The 15,931-nt window shown below is 47.2% G+C and overlaps 1 protein-coding gene across 3 annotated transcripts in view; it reads left to right on the top strand.

Moving 5' to 3' along the window:
• The window catches only part of ADCY6 (adenylate cyclase 6), a 550,358-nt gene that overhangs the window by 254,707 nt on the left and 279,720 nt on the right, over window positions 1-15,931 (top strand). The gene's annotated exons all lie outside the window — the stretch shown is intronic.

Here is a 15,931-nt window from a genome sequence, read left to right on the forward strand (position 1 = left end):
CTCTAAGTATATCTTCAAGCAGTGATTCCTAACCTTTTGACTTCTGTGGATCTCACAATTAGAAGCTGGGGGCCCCGGCCTAAGCAATTTCTACGATTTGAATGTCAAGAAAATACATCAATCTACATAAAGAGGTATACCTCAAACAAATGCACACATTTTGAACTATTTTCTTTAATTGATAACCCAAAAATTAAAAAATCGAAATTGTAATTTTAGTGGGATTGTTGGATCTTTTCTATTTTTTTCTAAAAGATAAAGCAGTCTGCTAGACATGAAGATAATATTTTCTCTTGTTCTCTTCTAGTGCATCCTCTTTTGGTTGGCGTATACTAGTATGTTAATTGAGGCCACCAGTTGTTCATATTACTGTTTGCTGTACTTGTGTTGGGACCACAAACAAATCAAAGAGTGCCAACTTAATTTTTAGCCTTCAATTTCAAATTTGTTCGCATCGAGATGGTGTTTTAAATTGTTTTATTTTCTATTTTACTTCTTTATGTGCATATAATTGATAAATTTGCTAATATCATATTGTCCAAACCGTTGGGGATCCCCAGAGTTGGTTGCCCCTAGTGGTCCATGGACAACAGCTTAAAAAATCGCTATTTTAAAGAATTGGTAACAGTAGATGTAGCAGACAATTGAGCTATTAAGATAGTCAAAACACATGGTGACTACACCTGTGCTTTCGACATGCAAATGAGGTACTTGACTGACAGTGAGGCTGGCAACACAAGGGCTTGTTGTGAGTAGTTGTACTGCTGGCGGCGCCCTTGCCTGCCCCAAGCAAGCCCTCGGAGAGAAATGGGATTAAATTCCAGTTTTAGCTCACTGATGAAAGAGAACCAAGCACGTTTTTGTTCACTCACAACCACTGCGCCGTTAGACAGTGCTTTAATAAAGAAACATTTTCTTGATTTATTGTTTGGAATAAATAACCATTTGGTTGGTAGCACTGTTGCATTCATATGTCTTAGGGCCATTGTTATGTATTACAGGTGTTAACTTGAGTATTATGGGAAAGGGAATGGGTGCCAGGTGGGACATTCTAGGAGCTGGAGTGTGGGTTACTGATGCTTTATGGTAGCTGTGCCGAGGGTGCTAATGTGGGCGTAGTGAAAACGCTCTCTAGTTGCTGACCGGGTTTTTATGAAAATGCTCCTGTGTGTGTAGGTGGTTCCTACAGCACATTGCACTGGGTGCCATGTGGGGCAGTTTTCTAAACTGTGCTATGATGAGTGTTATTGTTTGTAACTGGGGCTTTCTGGAAGCTGTATACTGGGGCCGCTAACTTTAGTATTAAGGGAAAAAAGAAAATTATACGTACCTCCTCGCCTTGTCTCTGTGCATCTGGCTGGAAAAGGAAGCCCCAAGGCTCTCCTAAGCCAATCACAGCTCTGCAATGCAGTGTTGTGATTGTTCGGAACACTGTGGTTCGGCTCACAGCCGTGGACTGGGATCCTGGGCATGTTCTCCACCCAGGCTGAGAACATGCAAAGTGCCCATGACTGTTTGATCGGCCCAAGAAGGCTAGCCAAATATTTGTGCACACTTACAGACTGCCCACCACTCCCCCCCTGCTCTGTGAGCAGAGCAGCGCCACCCTGCCCTGCATCGAGTTATCATTTTATTTTTCCTTTAGGTACGCTGTGAAAAGCAGTGGGGCAACTTTCCTCCGCCTTAGTGGAGGGGCTTCCACTGCTGGTATTTACACACGCACTGCAGGTAGTTCATGAATCTACATTGTCAGCTTAGTGAGGCCTGCTCTCCCAGAACAAGTGGATATTGTAGCATTAAAACTTAGACACTTGTATACTGAAGTCTTCCCATTTTTACACAGTGGCCTTGTTAGAACCCATTCCGGGGTACTGCAGTACACAGGAGTCACTGGGCCTCAAATGAGGAGGCTGTCAGTCCACCACTGATGTTCCGGGCCTGACTTGCTATGACCACAGATAACTGAGCATGGAGCAGACCCCTAGGGTAATATGGTGAACAGTGCAACACTTGTTTAGGGTGGTGGTGTGAGATTAGAGACTCAGAACTCAACCCAATAGTTGCTAATAAGGAATCTACAGACTGGTGATTTTACTTTGAAAAGAAAAACTGCTTACATGTACTGGTTACACAATACAACCCAAAAAGGATACATGCAAGGGAGACCGGGTGTAACTACGATGCTGCAGGAAAGGCATTTAAGACACTATACAGAAGGAAAGTCACCTGCTCACAGCAGCGAATGCAAGCAGATTACTGTGCCTGTGACGCATAGGTCAATCTCTTGCGTTTGTCCACATTAGCTGACAGTTTTAGAATCAGAAAAAGGTCACTTGCTGACCCTGGAGCTCTCAACAATGTCAGTGACTGCAGATTTGCTTGTGTGTTGCAGCATAATGGGGTCTCCAACCTTTTTTGTAATACGAGCTACTTATGTTCAATTAAAATCATCCTTTGCTACTATTAATAGTGTTGTAATAGTAATCCTGTCAGGCAAAATCACATTGGTGGCGACCATATGCAAGATTTCCATCTGTAATCACCTCAGTGCATCATGCAAGATTGCTAGCCGTGATGTAAAAAGAAAAGGCTTTGTCGATGCAGAAAACCTCAATGTGAGTAATACATAGCAATCATAGCTCCAATGCCTCTGACACCAAAGTAATATTATTATTAAGTGTTCCCAACACCACGTTTGAATATATTTTAGAATTGCATTTTCAAAGCTCATGATCTGATATTTTGAGTAAAATGGTTGCAGCATTTTCTTCTGAAATACATAATTTTAAGCTTTAGTATACAAATATTTATTAACTAAGCAAAAGCTTCTAATTTAGCAAGTTGGACTGCATGCAGGAGAGCTACTTATAGGTAGTTGGAGAGCTATTGGTAGCTCCCGAGTTACTCGTTGGAGAAGCGATATCTTAAGTCGTGAGATCCCTGCTGTTGTTCAACACATTCAGCCCGCCTCTTAGATGTACGGGAGGTTGCTGATCTGTGGTCACCCTGGGGAAGCATTCGCCGTCCTCTGTGTGGTTCAGGCCCGGATACAAAACTAGTGCCACCCAAAGGCGAAGACGTGCTTGCAGGAGCCCATGCTCCGGTGTCCCTGTCGCACGACGCTGGTGGTAGAAGATCGCAGGGGTGCCTCCCAGCACTGGTTGCACATTGCACTGCTGGTGGTGGTGACTGATTCTCTCGAGGCCATAGATGCTCAGTCGGTCATGGGTTGGCAGTGAGAAGGCTGTGGCCCATTCTGCTCCAGATAGCATGTCTTGCTCCCCGCCGGCCACTACTTTGATTGCTCTGAGGCCGGTTGGAGGATGAGAGCACTTGCTATGCACTTAAAGTGTAGTGAGAGGCCCCGGCTGCAGAACTCCGCCAGATCTCTAGGTCTTTGGTCAATAACGCACTTGCCAGTGCTGGGAAGAGGCAATCCTCTGGGGTTACAAAATATGCTGCCAGGCTCAGGGTCGTATTGGGATCACAGTTCATCCCGGGCACTCCCAAAAAAGTCGCTCACATTCCTAGATCACGCCCGTTCATGAAACAGTATTTGGCTAGTCTCATCTGGCTCATTTTTAGAGAAATATTTGATCAATTATGTATTTTAAAGCTCTTAGAGCCAGAAACATTGGTGAAAACTAGAAGCAGTACATTTTGGCAGGCAAAGTATTTTAATGCCCTTGCCAGTAAGAAAATGAAGAAAAACACCTAAAGCTGATATTTTCTCTCCTGATCGATATGTACTTTGAAGTTTGAACAGTAAATGTAAGGTGAAAGCATTTTAAATGCGGTCTAAAGCTTCTTTAATGATCTGTGACTAATAGTTAAAGCTAAACACAGGAAGAAAAGGCATGTTAAGAAGGAATACAGACTTTTTTAATATTGAATAAAGAATCCTCTCTCATTATTAAGTTCCAGCCTTCGCAGATTCTTAAAAAATGAGCAAACAGAAAGTTATGTTTTTTATTGTAGTTTTATATAGCATAAACTTGGCCAATGGGCGCAATTATATGAACACCAGTTACATTACAGAAGATCAAAATCATTTTTATTTTAGGCCTTGTGCAATTAAGTCATTTGCTCAGAATCACAGGATGTTGAGATTAGGCTGGGACTTGAACCTATTTCCATAGTTCTACATTCGGCAGCTCTGACCCTGCCATTACATTATCTAAATGTTCTCCTCTGGGAAAGGTGCTTCACAGCGAGGTTTATGGAAACATACCCCCACCCCACCACCCCACCACCAAGGCCTGAAAGACACTGTAGCCGAGGTGCCAACGACAGGCCCTCTGCAAGGCCATTCCTTTACTCACTCCAGCCCAGCCAACTGTAGCTTCAGGTTGATGGCCTGGCAGGGGAGGGGTGAAGAAAAGCACAGAGCTGCTGCTGCTGCTCCTGGGGTGCCGAGGTGATAATGGCCCACAGCAGGGGAGTGGGACATTGTTTCTGGGTGTCTGCACCAGCCCCATTGTAGGCCAAGATAAAGTCTGCAGCGGACAGAACAATATTGGCCTAGCGACGCTGCTGAAAGCAACCCCCTCAGAACCTCTTTGCTCATGATGCTGCCCCCCCCCTTTACAGTGGCCTGGTGGGGAAGACAATAAGGCTCTGTTGGCCGGTTGACAAAAACCGGCCCACAGGTGCCCCCTAGGCACCAGCCCATCGGCCAATGCCTGACTGCCCGCCTTCCCAATCCGATGCTGGTAGGCATGTGTCTGCCAACACAAGGACCGTAGCCCTGTGTCCAAGGAAGGTATGCTTGGGTTTCCCTCTAGACCACAGAGTCCACATACTGGTGCCACAAAATTGCCAACATACTAGAGACTTGCTGTTCAGAAGCTAAGAGCAGGGCTCGCTCACTCTTAAAACCATGCAGAGGGCATTTCCATCCCACCAGGTCTCCTCTGAAATTGTAGTTTGCTTTAGACGCCAGGCTGAATTCGAATTTGGTGATAGAGTGCTCCAATATGTGCTTTCTTCCTGCTTATGCAGTTGTAGTTTAAGATAACTTCCAGCAATAGTCGCTTTTGTGATTGCATTTGTTAGAAATGGGGTTTTTGGCAAGCTAGGGCAAGTGCCAAAGCCAGGCAGAAACCACTACTCAAGTCAGTTCTGGCTGACTGCAACGTCGCGGACCAGCTACGGTGTCGGGAATACCTGCAAACAGTACCTTTTAGAAATGCAGGGCGTAAGCGACATCTTGTTGAGCTTCCGAAAGTACGGCGTCCGCAGGCATTGGTTCCAGAGGTCGGTGCAGGAGTCTTATTGGACCCTCGAAGTCACTTGCTTTACAGGTCGATCTCTCTGAGTCAGGAGTGCTGGCGTCGGCAGGCGTCGTGTGCTGCAGTGCGAAGTGCAGCGGTGGGCCGTGCGGTGCCCTCAGGTCGTGGTGCGAGCAGCGGCATCTGATGGCGTTGTCGGTTAGACCAGGGTCGCGGTGCAAGATGAAGGCAGTGCTCGTCACAGTGCTGGCAGGTCACGGTGCAAGCAGGGGCGTTGTTGTTGATGAAACACTATCATCAGCTGACGAACTGGAGTTGATGGTGCCGGCGCCAGTAGGCTAAGGCTGCGGTGCGGGATGAGGGCGGTGCGCTGTGTACCTTTACAAGTGGTACCCTATTACCACAGTGCAAGCAGCGGCGTCTATTTCGGCGTGGAGCGGCGTTGTCGGGGAGGCCAAGGTGTCATTGTGAGGCAGTGCGGAGTGCGGTGCCCACAGGTAGCAGTGCGAGCAACGGCGCAGTGGCGGCGTCCGCAGGTGGAGTTGGTGAGACCAGGGTCGTGGTACAGCATTGCAGCGGTGCTCTCTGCGGTGCCCAGGCTTCAGCGTGAAGCAAGGCGGTGCGGAGTGCGGTGCCCACAGGTCGTGGTGCAAGCAGCGGCTCGTGGCGGCGTCAGTAGGCATCGTCGGTGAGACCATGGTCGCGTTGCGTTGCGGCGCACTCTGCCGTGCAATCAGGACACGGAGTCGGCAGCGACGTCGTAGAAGTTGTCGAGTTACTTTTCCTCTGTTGCAGCACAAAACACTCAGTCCCCAGTGCTGCAGGCATAAGAGCTTGAAGTCTTTGTTGTTCCTGAGACTTCATGAACAGGGGGCAAGCTCTACCTCAAGCCCTTGGAGAAACTCCCAAAGTAGATTGCAGAAAGTCCAGTCCAGTTCTTTCACTGCCCAAGACAGAAGCAGCCACTGCAGGCTAAGACAGCAAAGCGGTAGTCCCCCCTCCTCACAGCTTCTCCAGATCATCTTCTTGGCAGTCTTCTTGATCCAAAAGAGTTCTAAAGTTCAGGGGTCAGCGCCTGCCGCCGCCCGGCTGGCGCCTCCGTGACTCCCTGCTCCATTCAGAATCGGTGGTCACGCGAATACGGGATACTATTACTAATTATCTTGCAGATAATGACCTGGAAGGCACATCCCTAGCGTCAGTATGGGAGGCACTGAAGCTAGTGGTGCGGGGCAGTTTATTGCGCTTGCGGCAACATATACAAGATTACGCAAAGAGAAGCGTGCTGAGTTAGAGAGGGAAGTGGGTGCCTTGGAAGCAATGCATAAGAGGACGTGGGCCCGAGAGTGTGGAGGGAGTTGGAGATGAAACGGCGCATGTCGAACAACATTGATTTAGATAGAGCTGCACACGCCTTATCGCGCTTGCGACTCAAATTTTACCTCAGCGGGGACAAAGGAAGGGAGGATGTTGGTGCATAGATTGTGGGCACGGGCTCAGTTAATGGCCATACAGGCCATTAGAGATCCTCAGGCAGTTGAACATTCCACTGATGCCCTTATTGTAGACTCCTTTAGACAGTTCTATCAGGGCCTGTACAGGAGGGGGTGGACTCTGGGGGAATAGCGGACTATTTGGCGTCCTGCGCCAGTACGCCTCTTGTCCAGACATCGATGGACGCTTTAGATTCCGCGATCCGCATAGAGGAGGTCATATCTGCGATTGCTCGGCTGAAGGTAGCTAAATCCCCGGGGCCGGATGGCTTCTCTGCCAGATTTTATAAAACCTACTGTGTGGAGCTGGCTCCTCCTTTAACCCGTCTATTCAACTCCTTTCTCGATACGGGATAGGTGACCCCCTCCATGTCAGAGGCAGCGATTATGTCATTCTTAAGCCGGGAAAAGACCCTAAAGACTGCGGCTCATATAGGCCGATCTCTCTCCTCAAAATCGATGCAAAACTCTTTGCGAGTATTCTGGCGGCGAGGCTCAGCCCCCTGATGGACGGAATCATAGAGCCGGACCAGGCAGGCTTTATCCCAACGCGACAAGGGGGGGATAACACCAAACGGCTTCTTCACCTCATGGATTTGGTCCATTGGTCCCAGGCCCAGGCCTGTTTTCTTTCCATTGATGCGGAGAAGGGCTTCGATCGGGCGGACTGGGATTACCTGTTCACAGTTCTGTAGGCCTTGGAGATGGGTGACAACTTTGTGCGTTGGGTTTGGTGCCTCTATGCGGCCCACAAGGCGGCGGTGCGAGTGAATGGGTGCAAATCAGCCCGTTTTCCCATCACTAGAGGGACACGGCAGAGATGTCCCTTATCCCCGCTGCTTTTTATGCTCTATATGGAGCCTTTTGCCCAACGCATCCGGTTAAATGTGGGTATTGCAGGGATTAAGTTTGGTGCAGACACACACAAAATTAGCTTATATGCTGATGATGTTATTCTGTCGCTTACTCAGCCTCACTCCTCCCTGCGGTACCTATCGGCGAAACTCCTCAAATTCGGAAAAGTTGCGGGCTTCAAAGTTAATTTTTCAAAATCGCAAATCCTTAGCATCTCCATACCCGACGCAGATGTGCAAGACCTGCAGCGGGACTTCGCTTTTTAGTGGGTACACTCTGATATTCAATATCTGGGTATCCGGCTGACCTCCTCTATCGCTAAAACAGTCTCCCTTAATTATAGGCTGCTGGTAGATCAAACCACCAAGCACTCTCGGACTGGTCCCGCCTCAACCTGGCCGGGTATGGGCGGTTGGCTGCAGTGAAAATTACAGTTCTCCTGCGGGTCCTCTACCTTTTCCAAATGCTGCCTTTGAGTCCCCCACCGGGCACTCTTCGGAAGCTGCAGGGGCTCCTTAATAAATTCTTATGGAGCAACAAGCGGTTAAGGCTTGCATTGTCCCTCGTCACCACACCAAAAGCTGCAGGCAGGCTGGGCTTTCCCTTGCTGGCGGCTTACTATCAAGCGTCCTGTCTCCGATATGTCACGGAGTGGAATAGGCCCTTGTCCAGCAAGCACTGGAACTTTATGGACCAGACAGTAGCAGGCTGCAACATTTGGCGTGAGCTGTGGATGCCGCGCAAGCATAGGGGCCTATATTCTTCCCCGGTAACCTCCCCGACTTTGAAAGCCTGGGATCAGTTGGCGCAGCGCAAGGGCTGGACTACATTTCTCTCCCCGATGACTCCCATTGTTGATAACCCCGATTTTCCGTCGGGGTGTGCGTCTTCAGTCTTCCACCACTGGCGTGAGGAAGGCTATAAGAGGGCGGGCTCCCTCTTTGACCTTGAAGGCCTGATCTCTTTCCCCCAATTGTGTAGGGAATACTTACACCTACCAGAGTCTGATGCTTTTCATAATGCGCAATTGGCGCACTGGGTGACCCAATCATCTAACTTTGCATCCATGCCCCGCCCTTTGACTACCTTTGAACGATGATTAGTCTGCAAGAAGGATGACCGTAAGTTCATATCTGAACTACATGCGATGATTCTGTTGCATCCCAAGAAGCAGCGTACGAAGGCGCAGGTTCGCTGGGAGACAGAGTTAGGGCGCCCCTTGACACGTAAAGAATGGGAGCACACCTTTTACTGCGTACACCACAAGGCCTCTAACACTGCAGGTACCGAGTCTGCCTATAAGGTGGCCACTTATTGGTATTATATCCCGGCGCGCATCAAGGCATGGGATGTAGCGAAGTCAATTCTCTGCTGGGGGGGGTGTGGCCTTCCGGGTACTTTGGTGCATCAGTTGTGGCATTGCCCAAAGTTGGTGCGGTATTGGAAGGCGGTTCTCAATGACCTGGATGATGCTTTCTAGATTACATTCCCTCGGGCACCTGAGCACAAGCTGTTGGGACTCCCCCATCCTAAGTCTTTTCCACTGCGCTCGCTGAGGGCTAGGCAGATTGCATTAGCTCTGCTTGCGGCACGGCAGGTCCTTCTGGCGCAATGGGGCTCCTCGGCTGCACCGGACCCGCGGGATTGGATCCAAAGACTTTCACATCTCTTGGCTATGGAACGTCTCTCGTTGGGCATGGACGGGAAGGGCGCTGAATATGTGAAGTAATGAGGTTCATTCCTGCAACTCCTTTCTAAGGATCTGAGGGAGGTCACGTGCCCGAAGTACCTACAAATACTGCAGCTCATTCCTTTGGAGCCTAGGGGGGCCGTTGATGTTACCTGAGGAGTGGCAAGATGGGTCTGGGGATTTTGGAGGTGGTTGGTGGAGTTTGAGGCTGATGCAGAGCTGGGAGGGAGTGGGGGGGTAAGGGGGGGGTGTTGGGTGTTAATCTTTTTTCTTTGTCTGTTCCCATCTGTTAAAAGTGTTTTTGTGCCATTAGCTTGGCAGCTGTTAAGGTTCGTAATCTCTTTCGCGGGGTTGCCCTCCAGGTTGTAGACCTGTGCACTGTGTAGCTTTCCAGAGATTACGCTCTGCCGGCAAGTTGATGTAGGCAGCTGAGCTGTGTATTACAATGTTTTACCACACAAAAAAAATGATTGATTCTAAAGTTCAGGGGTCTTGGCCTCAGTATTTGTATCCAAAAAATCCTTTAACCCTCTAGGCAGAGGGTGTCTGTGCCCAGCCAGAACCAGTTCTGCCTTCTCTGGTGTGATTTCCTGGCAGGGGGTGTAGACTGCATTGTCAGAGGCAGACCAGGCCCTTTGAGGTGCAGGGAAATCTCGTCCTCTTCCCCCATCGCAGCCCAGGTATATTCAGCCTTTTCCTGACTTACCTAGACTATCTGGATCCCCTCCTGCTCCCCCAGCCTTTCTGTCATCCATAACCCAGACAGGCAATCCACATTCCATCAGAGGCTCACGGGATAACTGAGCAACAAAATACCTACTTTCTAAAAGTGGTACCTTCAAACATAGAACGTAAAAATCACCTTCACTAATAGATGCATCTTTAGATTCTGAGTTCAAGCATACTACATTTTATTTTCCTACCTAGTTCCCAGGGCCCATTATGTTAATAAGATGTTATAAACAAACTTTCCATTCTGTCCTATGGGGAACAGGTCGCCTTGCCATAGTGAAAATTGAAAAGGACTATAATTCACTATCAGCACATGCCACACACACCGGGGCATGTCCTACCTTTCACATACACTGCACCCTGCCCACAGAGGTACCTTGGGCCTACCTTAGGGGTGTTTGACATGTAGAAAAGGGAAAGTTTAGGGCCTGGCCAGTGGGTGCAATCGCCAAGTCAACATGGCAGTTACAAACTGCACAAAGACTCAATGGCAGGTCTGAGTTACCTTTTTAGGGCTACTCACGTGGGTAGCACAATCAGCGCTGCAGGCCCACTAGTAGAAATTGATTTACAGGCCCTGGCACACTTAGTGCACTTTACTAGGGATTAACAAGTAAATCAAATATCCAATCATGGAAACACCAATCCATAACACAATTTACTCAGAGAGCATATGCACTTTAGCACTGATTAGCAGTGGTAAAGTGTCCAGAGTCCTAAAACCAACACAAACATGTCGGGAAATAATAGGAGGAATAAGCAAAATATTTGGGGATAACCCTGCAAAAAGGGCCATTTCCAACAGCGTTGCTCTCTGCAAAATGTCTTATTGTCCTGCACACACTGCCTTTTGAGTGTGTGTGACCCCAGGATTCATTGAGAGGTGTGTGACTGCCGTGAACAACAGATGTATGTGCACCTGTGTAGCACCCCTCTTCTTTCTAACTTGATCTGTTTCTTTCAGTTTCGCAACCTGCTGATAGGACCTTTACTTTTCAGTTTTGATTTAGAAACACAACTTGTGCAGCAAAATGTGTCCAGTTTCTAAAACCAAGATTTACTCTGCTCTAGGCCGGTCTTTTTGAGCATGTTATTGTTTGGATTAACTTTTTACTTGAATGTTTAAAATGGACGAGAGATGGCTTAGACACGGCAATGAGATGGCGTATCCCTTGTGTTGAGTGGTGGAAGACTCTGGCTGGCGTTAATAGATCAATAGGGAAATGACAGATAGAAGATGATCTTAGTCAATGCTGCAGTTGCTGGTAATGGGGGAGTCCTATGGGCCATTAACTTTCAACTCTATTCCATAGCTGCCCAGTTGTAGTAGTAGCGAGTGCGCTAGAGTGGGTGAGTCCACAAGGAATAGACGCGTCCAGACCAAACAACTCTCAAGCCTGTTGGTAGCAGGGCTACTAAATGGTGCAAAAGCTGAGAGAACCCACCCTACTACCCTGAATTGCACTTAAATGTCTGTGGAGCAACAGACACACAAACAGCACAAAATGCTGCTGTGTACTCCGGTTTTGCTGCTAGCAGATCTTCCACGCATGCGTGAGGTACTTGGTACCCGAAGAATGAACGCTTGGACTATGATAGCGTTATAACCAAGGTTGGGAATTGTTTCGCGGCCAGGCAAACTAAGGACTTTGGAGACTCTTAACTGAAGAGAAAGGCATATCATCTAACCAGTTCCTAACCTACGGAGCAGGTTTTAGAATCAGACAGGTGAAACGGGGACAGCATGCAATGGCGCCTCAGGCACACAAAGTAATGCCTCTCCTTTTAGGTCTCGCATAGCGTTGCAGCGTGCATGCGCTGCTCGCTCTGCGAGACATATTGTTAGGAGATTTCAGAAGAGGGCTCGAAGCCCCGCCCCTTATTTTTATTGGATGTCATCATCGTTTATGGTAAACGGTGGCCTCTGATTGAAAATGAGGCTTCTTTGTTACTGCCCTTTCTCCTTTTGGGACGGCCCATCCGGACTGGATTGTTTGCTTCACGGCTGTCATGAAGCAATTTCTTTTCTAAAGGAGGCGGTTTATATAAACAAGCTGTGAAGCAAAGGATCCAGTCCGAATGAGTCATCCCAAAAGGAGACCGGGCGTTAACAAAGAAGCACTGGGAGTGATTATAGGCATATTGCTCTGTGTTTCCCTCGTTTTAAACAGTCTTCCACGAAAGCTCTAAATCTTCCCATGCATCACACGTCTGTGTCAGACCAAGCGGGTTCCCTGCGCGCGGCGCGTTTGTAGTGAATGTTCGATATGAAAGGCAGCTCTTCATTATGGAAACCATGTAGGACTGGTGTTTTAAAAGCTACTTAACCCCAGGCACCCCTGGATCTTACGCAAGTATACGAGCGGTGTTGTTGAAACGGCTGTGTACAAACCTCCCTCCTGTCCACCTCCCAGGAGTTTGTGGGTGAGTTCCGTTTATTTGCACCCCATGCTGGCTCCCCACACACCTTGCAGCTTGTGGGGGATATTGAGTCTGGGTGGAAAGCTTCTATTACTGCCGCCAGTCTCCGGGACTCTTACTATAAATGGCTGCATACGCAGTGTATGGGCGGGCAGTTTACTGTGTGAGAAGAGGTGCCCCTTGAGCGGCTCGTGAACGGTAGAACTAGTGGGTCTTGCCAGCCTTAATCTTAACAGGAGCCAAGACGCGTCATGACCTACACTGCAGCAGCCTTAAACAGACTCTGCCATACACACATTACCACGCACTGGAACCCCTGCGCCATCTAACGTGACGCACAGTCACACATCCTGCGCGTAATCCTACTACTACCAAATCTAGCAATAATGATAACAATAATAAAGCTGCAAATTGTATATGGCACCTCATAGTGCGGTACTGGCATTTCGAAATATAGAACAGACTTTGGCATTAGAGGATGTAAAAGTATTCAATTCATTATACTCTGGAGGATTAAACACTGAATTGACTCGTTTATCTATCTCTCTCTCTCTCTGTCTATTGATTTGTCTGTCTGTTGATTTGTCTGTCTGTCTGTCTGCCTGTCTGTCTGTCTATCTGCCTGTCTTGAAACTGCTTGCGGCATGCCCTAAGATCTTTGCAACATAAATGTCTTATTTTAATTCATGTGACGCTAAAATGGTTTACGGCCTTTACTGACCCCCCTTCCCGCCCCCACATCCCCTCCAGTGATGTGTTAGTAAGCACAGTTGCATATTAATTTACCCAAGATCACGCAGCGTGGGTTAAGCCCAGCTCCACAGATCCACTGTCAGCAGTGTTGCCTCTAAATCATAGTTTCTCTATGAATTAATAAATGATTGGATGGATGGGCTTGTGGGTGCGCTGCACTGCTCTGCATTATTTCCTTGTTGGCTTGCATTGCATTGAATGAGCGCTGAGAAGTCCTTAAAGATGGACGGTGAGTGTCTTCCTGAATGAGGGGAGTTGCTTTTGGTGCAGTAAAGTGATTTAGTGAGCGTGCTTGCAGCAGCGAGTAGAAATTGAATGCACTATTGTTGCATTGTGTAGCTGCTGATAGTGAGTTATTTGTTTCTAGACGCATTGGTCACTCCCGTCCCAATCCCTGCCTTCCTTTGTCCTGGGGTCCTCAGTTCCTCGCTATACTATCACTGCCAATCAAAGTTGTTTTGCTCCAGTGCAGGCTTTCTCCAGTGCAGGGCCCTGCAACTTGTTTACTGCAGCGTGGAGAACAATGGGCTTCTTCTGCAGGATCGGGGGGGGGGGTGAAGGGGGTTGTTTGTCACTACTTGGACTCTGTTTTGCATGGTGTGTGTATTATCCGAACCCATGCCCACTCTCCCCTTGCCACATTCTTGCACATGGCTTCTTTGACGAGGGGAAGGGGCAGAGTTAAACGCCCCCCTTTAGCCCGTTTTGGGGTATTTTCGTAGTTAGAGCGGCATGTCTCTGCCCGTTTCCTGGGCTCCCCGCGGATCGCATACTGTTGGAACAGCTATTTTTAAAATGTTGTTTTACTCCATCGATGGATTAATATTTAATCGCCCCCCGACTGCCGCCCCGTTAGCCATTATTTATTGGCCATCTCAGACAGCAACTAAAACCTTTAGACGTTTGCAGCGTATTTATTCTTGGTGACTATTTACTGTGTTACACACTTTGCGATGGTACACAGTCTGTGTACCCCATAACGAATTGCAATAAACGGATAAACATGAAACGTCAGGATTTCAGTTTTGCCTCATCTGGACTTGCATTCATTTCCATTCTGTTTTTCATGTTCTTGTTGTGACAAGACCTATATATGCAGTGACAGTGATATCACACCTATATCTGCAGTAATAATGATCTCACACCTATATCGGAAGTAATGGTAACATCACACCTATAGCTGCAGTGACCGTAATCTCACATCTATAACTGCAATAATGGTGATCTCACACCTCGATCTGCAGTGATAATAATCTCACACCTATCTAAACAAATAATGATCACACACCTATATCTGCAGGAATACTGATCTCATACCTATATATGCAGTGATAATGATATCACACCTATATCTGCAGTGTTGGTGATCTCACTCATGTAACTGCAGTCATAGTATCAATACATGGCTATATGTAATATCCACTCAGAGTCCTTATTCCAAAATGAGTAGATATTAACATTTTTGATGCATTAGATTAATGTGATAAAAAAAATCACATTGATAAAAGCAAAAGCCAGTACCATTTACAATACAAAACTCACACTAGTACAACTGCAATACAATAGATTTCGCAGTTACAATAAAGTGAGCTATTGCCATTTTGCATTACACCATTTGAATAATGCTTCAAGAAGGGGAAAAACAATGACATTTTCAATGCCAATAGCTCAAAATAATGTAATTGCGAGATCTATTGCATTGTAAATGCTTGTTACAGTAGGGAACAGCCAAAAGTGACTGACATGGTTATACAAATCCCTCGTCTCCTTGGATAAACAAAGTCTAGCGAGGTCTAGAGAAGATTGGAAGAGTATGCTAAGTAAAGAATTGCATTACGATGAATGGAAGAGGGCTCTCAAACATCCTCATGGTGACACAAAAAGGTTCAGATACACACAGCTAAATAATTTGCGCTAAACATATCTGAGGCCCAAAATAATAAGTAGAAGAACAGGATATAACAGGCCGGCCTGTCCCATTTGTGCTGATTCAGTGGGAGATTCTCTACACCTAGATTAGGAAAGCCTGAGTGTGACTCGATTTTGGAGTAGAGTAACCACACATTTAGAAAATACCCTCAACAGGAAGGGCTTAATGGGACCTGATCATTGTTTACTAGGTTTACTCACTCCTTGAAAAGAAAGCAAGCAGGAAATGGATAGCTTAAACTAACAATGGTGTTTGCTAGAAGAACCATAGTGATGCATTTAAAAGTAACAGACCCTACCCTATTGAAACAAGCATTTGCAATGCAATCGGTCTCGCCTTTGGGACCTTATATGTATTTAACTAAGCAGCACATTAGCTTGGGTGGTAAAACATCTACTGTTCTTTAACTTGGAGGGAAAGTAAGCACCAAACTGCGTGACACGCCAGGCATGGGAACACATGGAGAGAAATATTGCCTTTCAGCGTGAAATGGTATAGTCCAAAGCTCTGTTTTTAATATAAACTGCTTGTCGTTTTCATCAAAACAGTTAAATAGCGGGAGTTGAACAGAAAAAACGCCCCTAAGCAGAATCAGACAAGTCCTAGGGCTGATCTCCAGAGCCCACAAAGTACATAGTAAAGTATGATACTAAACTATATACAAGAGGTCTTGAATGCTCGACCTAAAAATGGAAGAGAACAGAGGCATGGGCTAAAAGTGAGAGCATGGCTAAACATGCAGAAGAAAGCACACCGCTTGCCCAGTGTGGGATGAGGTAACCGCTGCGCTTGAATGTATGTAGGAAAATTATCAGACTAAAACCAT

Source organism: Lissotriton vulgaris, chromosome 1_1, assembly GCF_964263255.1.
Source record: "Lissotriton vulgaris chromosome 1_1, aLisVul1.2, whole genome shotgun sequence".
Taxonomy (NCBI): Eukaryota; Metazoa; Chordata; class Amphibia; order Caudata; family Salamandridae; genus Lissotriton; species Lissotriton vulgaris.